Source organism: Pseudophryne corroboree, unplaced genomic scaffold (genome assembly GCF_028390025.1).
Source record: "Pseudophryne corroboree isolate aPseCor3 unplaced genomic scaffold, aPseCor3.hap2 scaffold_660, whole genome shotgun sequence".
Classification (NCBI taxonomy): Eukaryota; Metazoa; Chordata; class Amphibia; order Anura; family Myobatrachidae; genus Pseudophryne; species Pseudophryne corroboree.
The window spans coordinates 248,107-256,259 of record NW_026970248.1 but is presented as its reverse complement, the minus strand read 5'-3'; the positions used below and the strand labels follow the sequence as shown (position 1 = coordinate 256,259).

At 35.2% G+C, this 8,153-nt stretch overlaps 1 non-coding gene and 1 pseudogene across 1 annotated transcript; one reads left to right on the top strand and one right to left on the bottom strand.

Annotated features, from left to right (window-relative positions):
- Positions 1–1,606: 1,606 nt before the first annotated feature.
- On the bottom strand, positions 1,607–1,680 carry TRNAS-ACU (transfer RNA serine (anticodon ACU)). Its single transcript has one exon. It is a non-coding gene; the product is annotated as a tRNA-Ser (tRNA).
- Positions 1,681–7,887: 6,207 nt separating this feature from the next.
- On the top strand, positions 7,888–8,030 carry LOC135036834 (U1 spliceosomal RNA; annotated as a pseudogene).
- Positions 8,031–8,153: the final 123 nt, after the last annotated feature.

Here is an 8,153-nt window from a genome sequence, read left to right as displayed (position 1 = left end):
AAGGATACAGTGGCGTTAATGTTTCCTGGTCTCAACCTGTATTATTTCAGTAGACATTGAAATGAGGATGCATCTTGCTGCCTTTCCAATGAAGCAAGTTTAATTTAGTAATAGGTGAAAAACCATCCCTACAAAGGTGTTAATCAGAGACTTGGCTTTGTGGACACTTTTCAAAGAACAAATTTGTTAGCAAAAAAATAAAGCCAGAAAATAAAGAGCTGTTTAAATCACTCAATTGGATTTTTTTTGCCAGCATATTTCTTTTTCTCTGCAACCCACTGCTAAATTGTGCTTCCTAGCTGTTTTTATAAAATCACTGAATCAAATCTAACTCTGATTACATCAGAGAAGGCAAGGTACCCTACACCATAACAGAGGGTTTGAAATTTTGACTTGTCTACTTAAAGATCACCAAAATCTGATAACAAGGTCAATTACGTCCCTGGTTGGGATTGAACCACCAACCTTTTGGTTAGTAGCCAGACACACTAACCGATTGCGCCACAGAAACACTTTACAAAAAGTACATACTGACAAAGTCTAATAAGCATACATCTAGAACGTTTCCTAGAAAAACTTTAAAAAGTCAATAATCTGGAGAGTTTTTGTAAGATGTTTCTTCCATCAACCAATGAAGAAACACATTGGTACTTTCCCATGATGAGTGAGTGCTTCAGGATCTCTTGCACTTACATGTGCAGCAGAGTACTGCAATGGAAGCATGCTGAGCCCATAACCCAGAGGTAGGCAGATTGAAACTATCCTTTGCTATATGCATTTTTTTTGTTAATTTAAGTAATCAAAACTTGGATTGATATTTTTGCTCTTTTATTTTTACTTAAAGTACAATAACTTTTACCATTTTAATTTGTTTTAATAGTATATTGACAGTATAGTTTTCTTTAAAAAATCCACTTAATTTTCTTTACCCTATTATTAAAAGGGTAATTGACAAAAATAAACTACATTGTCACCAGAAGAGCAATACAAAATGTACAAGTGATATATTAAAATCATCTTTCCAGCTTGAATTTCAATGATGCATTGGGGCAACGATTTTGTGAGAAACATCTTCACCCTTAAATAAAGATTTTCTTAATTCCTTACCTGTGTGCTAATTAGATATCACCTTGTTTTCACATTAAACAGACTTCCACATGAGAAAGCAGCAAGGATGCAGTGGCGTTAATGTTTCCTGGTGTCAACCTGTATTATTTCAGTAGAAATTGAAATGAGGATGCATCTTGCTGCCTTTCCAATGAAGCAAGTTTAATTTAGTAATAGGTGAAAAACCATCCCTACAAAGGTGTTAATCAGAGACTTGGCTTTGTGGACACTTTTCAGAGAACAAATTTGTTAGCATAAAAATAAAGCCAGAAAATGAAGAGCTGTTTAATCACTCAATTGGATTTTTTTTGCCAGCATATTTCTTTTTCTCTGCAACCCACTGCTAAATTGTGCTTCCTATCTGTTTTTATAAAATCACTGAATCAAATCTAACTCTGATTACATCAGAGAAGGCCAGGTACCCTACACCATAACAGGGGGTTTGAAATTTTGACTTGTCTACTTAAAGATCACCAAAATCTGATAACAAGGTCAATTACGTCCCTGGGTGGGATTGAACCACCAACCTTTCGGTTAGTAGCCAGACACACTAACCGATTGCGCCACAGAGACACTTTGTAAAAAGTACATACTGACAAAGGCTAATAAGCATACATCTAGAACGTTTCCTAGAAAAACTTTAAAAAGTCAATAATCTGGAGAGTTTTTGTAAGATGTTTCTTCCATCAACCAACGAAGAAACACATTGGTACTTTCCCATGATGAGTGAGTGCTTCAGGATCTCTTGCACTTACATGTGCAGCAGAGTACTGCAATGGAAGCATGCTGGGCCCATAACCCAGAGGTAGGCAGATTGAAACTATCCTTTGCTATATGCATTTTTTTTTTGTTGATTTAGGTAATCAAAACTGGGATTGATATTTTTGCTCTTTTATTTTTACTTAAAGTACAATAACTTTTACCATTTTAATTTGTTTTAATAGTATATTGAAAGTATTGTTTTCTTTTAAAAATCCACTTAATTTTCTTTACCCTATTATTAAAATGGTAATTGACAAAAACAAACTACATTGTCACCAGAAGAGCAATACAAAATGTACAAGTGATATATTAAAATCATCTTTCCAGCTTGAATTTCAATGATGCATTGGGGCAACGATTTTGTGAGAAACATTTTCACCCTTAAATAAAGATTTTCTTAATTCCTTACCTGTGTGCTAATTAGATATCACCTTGTTTTCACATTAAACAGACTTCCACATGAGAAAGCAGCAAGGATGCAGTGGCGTTAATGTTTCCTGGTGTCAACCTGTATTATTTCAGTAGACATTGAAATGAGGATGCATCTTGCTGCCTTTCCAATGAAGCAAGTTTAATTTAGTAATAGGTGAAAAACCATCCTTACAAAGGTGTTAATCAGAGACTTGGCTTTGTGGACACTTTTCAGAGAACAAATTTGTTAGCATAAAAATAAAGCCAGAAAATGAAGAGCTGTTTAATCACTCAATTGGATTTTTCTACCAGCATATTTTTTTCTCTGCAACCCATTGCTAAATTGTGCTTCCTAGCTGTTTTTTATAAAATCACTGAATCAAATCTAACTCCGATTACATCAGAGAAGGCCAGGTACCCTACACCAAAAGAGGGGGTTTGAAATTTTGACTTGTCTACTTAAATATCACCAAAACCTTATCACAAGGTCAATCATGTCCCTGGGTGGGATTGAACCACCAACCTTTTGGTTAATAGCCAGACACACTAACCGATTGCGCCACAGAGACACTTTGCAAAAAGTACATACTGACAAAGGCTAATAAGCATTAATCTAGAACGTTTCCTAGAAAAACTTTAAAAAGTCAATAATCTGGAGAGTTTTTGTAAGAATTTTCTTAAATCAACCAACGAAGAAACACATTGGTACTTTCCCATGATGAGTGAGTGCTTCAGGTTCTCTTGCACTTACATGTGCAGCAGAGTACTGCAATGGAAGCATGCTGGGCCCATAACCCAGAGGTAGGCAGATTGAAACTATCCTCTGCTATATGCATTTTTTTTGTTAAAGTAATCCAAAACTGGGATTGATATGTTAGCTATTTTTTATTTAATTAAAGTACAATAACTTTTACCATTTTAATTTGTTTTAATAGTATATTGACAGTATTGTTTTCTTTCAAAAATCCACTTAATTGTCTTTACCCTATTATTAAAATGGTAATTGACAAAAACAAACTACATTGTCACCAGAAGAGCAATACAAAATGTACAAGTGATATATTAAAATCATCTTTCCAGCTTGAATTTCAATGATGCATTGGGGCAACGATTTTGTGAGAAACATTTTCACCCTTAAATAAAGATTTTCTTAATTCCTTACCTGTGTGCTAATTAGATATCACCTTGTTTTCACATTAAACAGACTTCCACATGAGAAAGCAGCAAGGATGCAGTGGCGTTAATGTTTCCTGGTGTCAACCTGTATTATTTCAGTAGACATTGAAATGAGGATGCATCTTGCTGCCTTTCCAATGAAGCAAGTTTAATTTAGTAATAGGTTAAAAACCATCCTTACAAAGGTGTTAATCAGAGACTTGGCTTTGTGGACACTTTTCAGAGAACAAATTTGTTAGCATAAAAATAAAGCCAGAAAATTAAGAGCTGTTTAATCACTCAATTGGATTTTTTTTGCCAGCATATTTCTTTTTCTCTGCAACCCACTGCTAAATTGTGCTTCCTAGCTGTTTTTATAAAATCACTGAATCAAATCTAACTCTGATTACATCAGAGAAGGCCAGGTACCCTACACCAGAACAGGGGGTTTGAAATTTTGACTTGTCTACTTAAAGATCACCAAAATCTGATAACAAGGTCAATTACGTCCCTGGTTTGAATTGAACTACCAACCTTTTGGTTAGTAGCCGGACACACTAACCGATTGCGCCACAGAGACACTTTGCGAAAAGTATATACTGACAAAGTCTAATAAGCATACATCTAGAACGTTTCCTAGAAAAACTTTAAAAAGTCAATAATCTGGAGAGTTTTTGTAAGATGTTTCTTCCATCAACCAATGAAGAAACACATTGGTACTTTCCCATGATGAGTGAGTGCTTCATGATCTCTTGCACTTACATGTGCAGCAGAGTACTGCAATGGAAGCATGCTGGGCCCATTACCCAGAGGTAGGCAGATTGAAACTATCCTTTGCTATATGCATTTTTTTTGTTAATTAAAGTTATCAAAACTGGGATTGATATTTTTGCTCTTTTATTTTTACTTAAAGTACAATAACTTTTACCATTTTAATTTGTTTTAATAGTATATTGACAGTATTGTTTTCTTTAAAAAATCCACTTAATTTTCTTTACCCTATTATTAAAAGGGTAATTGACAAAAACAAACTACATTGTCACCAGAAGAGCAATACAAAATGTACAAGTGATATATTAAAATCATCTTTCCAGCTTGAATTTCAATGATGCATTGGGGCAACGATTTTGTGAGAAACATCTTCACCCTTAAATAAAGATTTTCTTAATTCCTTACCTGTGTGCTAATTAGATATCACCTTGTTTTCACATTAAACAGACTTCTACATGTGAAAGCAGCAAGGATGCAGTGGCGTTAATGTTTCCTGGTGTCAACCTGTATTATTTCAGTAGACATTGAAATGAGGATGCATCTTGCTGCCTTTCCAATGAAGCAAGTTTAATTTAGTAATAGGTGAAAAACCATCCCTACAAAGGTGTTAATCAGAGACTTGGCTTTGTGGACACTTTTCAGAGAACAAATTTGTTAGCATAAAAATAAAGCCAGAAAATGAAGAGCTGTTTAATCACTCAATTGGATTTTTTTTGCCAGCATATTTCTTTTTCTCTGCAACCCACTGCTAAATTGTGCTTCCTAGCTGTTTTTATAAAATCAATGAATCAAATCTAACTCTGATTACATCAGAGAAGGCCAGGTACCCTACACCATAACAGGGGGTTTGAAATGTTGACTTGTCTACTTAAAGATCACCAAAACCTGATAACAAGGTCAATTACGTCCCTGGGTGGGATTGAACCACCAACCTTTTGGGTAGTAGCCGGACACACTAACCGATTGCGCCACAGAGACACTTTGCAAAAGATACATACTGACAAAGGCTAATAAGCATACATCTAGAACGTTTCCTAGAAAAACTTTAAAAAGTCAATAATCTGGAGAGTTTTTGTAAGATGTTTCTTCCATCAACCAACGAAGAAACACATTGGTACTTTCCCATGATGACTGAGTGCTTCAGGATCTCTTCCACTTACATGTGCAGCAGAGTACTGCAATGGAAGCATGCTGGGCCCATAACCCAGAGGTAGGCAGATTGAAACTATCCTTTGCTATATGCATTTTTTTTTGTTAATTTAAGTAATCAAAACTGGGATTGATATTTTTGCTCTTTTATTTTTACTTAAAGTACAATAACTTTTACCATTTTAATTTGTTTTAATAGTATATTGACAGTATAGTTTTCTTTAAAAAATCCACTTAATTTTCTTTACCCTATTATTAAAAGGGTAATTGACAAAAACAAACTACATTGTCACCAGAAGAGCAATACAAAATGTACAAGTGATATATTAAAATCATCTTTCCAGCTTGAATTTCAATGATGCATTGGGGCAACGATTTTGTGAGAAACATCTTCACCCTTAAATAAAGATTTTTTTAATTCCTTACCTGTGTGCTATTTAGATATCACCTTGTTTTCACATTAAACAGACTTCTACATGAGAAAGCAGCAAGGATGCAGTGGCGTTAATGTTTCCTGGTGTCAACCTGTATTATTTCTGTAGACATTGAAATGAGGATGCATCTTGCTGCCTTTCCAATGAAGCAAGTTTAATTTAGTTATAGGTGAAAAACCATCCCTACAAAGGTGTTAATCAGAGACTTGGCTTTGTGGACACTTTTTAGAGAACAAATTTGTTAGCATAAAAATAAAGGCAGAAAATGAAGAGCTGTTTAATCACTCAATTGGATTTTTCTGCCAGCATATTTTTTTTCTCTGCAACCCATTGCTAAATTGTGCTTCCTAGCTGTTTTTATAAAATCACTGAATCAAATCTAACTCTGATTACATCAGAGAAGGCCAGGTACCCTACACCATAAGAGGGGATTTGAAATTTTGACTTGTCTACTTAAAGATCACCAAAATCTGATAACAAGGTCAATTACGTCCCTGGGTGGGATTGAACCACCAACCTTTTGGTTTATAGCCGTACACACTAACTGATTGCGCCACAGAGACACTTTGCAAAAGTACATACTGACAAAGGCTAATAAGCATTCATCTAAAACGTTTCCTAGAAAAACTTTAAAAAGTCAATAATCTGGAGAGTTTTTGTAAGATGTTTCTTCCATCCACCAACGAAGAAACACATTGGTACTTTCCCATGATGAGTGAGTGCTTCAGGATCTCTTGCACTTACATGTGCAGCAGAGTACTGCAATGGAAGCATGCTGGGCCCATAACCCAGAGGTAGGCAGATTAAAACTATCCTCTGCTATATGCATTTTTTTTGTTAATTAAAGTAATCCAAAACTGGGATTGATATTTTTGCTCTTTTATTTTTCATTAAAGTACAATAACTTTTACCATTTTAATTTGTTTTAATAGTATATTGAAAGTATTGTTTTCTTTTAAAAATCCACTTAATTTTCTTTACCCTATTATTAAAATGGTAATTGACAAAAACAAACTACATTGTCACCAGAAGAGCAATACAAAATGTACAAGTGATATATTAAAATCATCTTTCCAGCTTGAATTTCAATGATGCATTGGGGCAACGATTTTGTGAGAAACATTTTCACCCTTAAATAAAGATTTTCTTAATTCCTTACCTGTGTGCTAATTAGATATCACCTTGTTTTCACATTAAACAGACTTCCACATGAGAAAGCAGCAAGGATGCAGTGGCGTTAATGTTTCCTGGTGTCAACCTGTATTATTTCAGTAGACATTGAAATGAGGATGCATCTTGCTGCCTTTCCAATGAAGCAAGTTTAATTTAGTTATAGGTGAAAAACCATCCTTACAAAGGTGTTAATCAGAGACTTGGCTTTGTGGACACTTTTCAGAGAACAAATTTGTTAGCATAAAAATAAAGCCAGAAAATGAAGAGCTGTTTAATCACTCAATTGGATTTTTTTTGCCAGCATATTTCTTTTTCTCTGCAACCCACTGCTAAATTGTGCTTCCTAGCTGTTTTTATAAAATCACTGAATCAAATCTAACTCTGATTACATCAGAGAAGGCCAGGTACCCTACACCATAAGAGGGGGTTTGAAATTTTGACTTGTCTACTTAAAAATCACCAAAATCTGATAACAAGGTCAATTACGTCCCTGGGTGGGATTGAACCACCAACCTTTTGGTTAATAGCCATACACACTAACTGATTGCGCCACAGAGCCACTTTGCAAAAGTCCATACTGACAAAGGCTAATAAGCATTCATCTAAAACGTTTCCTAGAAAAACTTTAAAAAGTCAATAATCTGGAGAGTTTTTGTAAGATGTTTCTTCCATCAACCAACGAAGAAACACATTGGTACTTTCCCATGACGAGTGAGTGCTTCAGGATCTATTGCACTTACATGTGCAGCAGAGTACAGCAATGGAAGCATGCTGGGCACATAACCCAGAGGTAGGCAGATTGAAACTATCCTCTGCTATATGCATTTTTTTTTTGTTAATTAAAGTAATCCAAAACTGGGATTGATATGTTGGCTCTTTTATTTTTACTTACAGTACAATAACTTTTACCATTTTAATTTGTTTAATAGTATATTGACAGTATTGTTCTCCCAGGGTGAGGTTCATTCATTGCATTCTGGGTATGCTGACCCCTGTGATTTCCCCAAATGTGGGAAACTCGACTGCATTATTTGTGGTAGTGGGGGACTGTGTTTGTGCTTTCCTCTGGTCAGCTCTGGTAAAAGTCAGATTTCTTTGTCTCAGATCTTCCTCTAGCCTTGTTCCTCTTTCGAGAGTTCCCTTGTGCTGCCTCAGTTGGATCTCCTTCACTTGACAGGGAAGTGCCCGAGC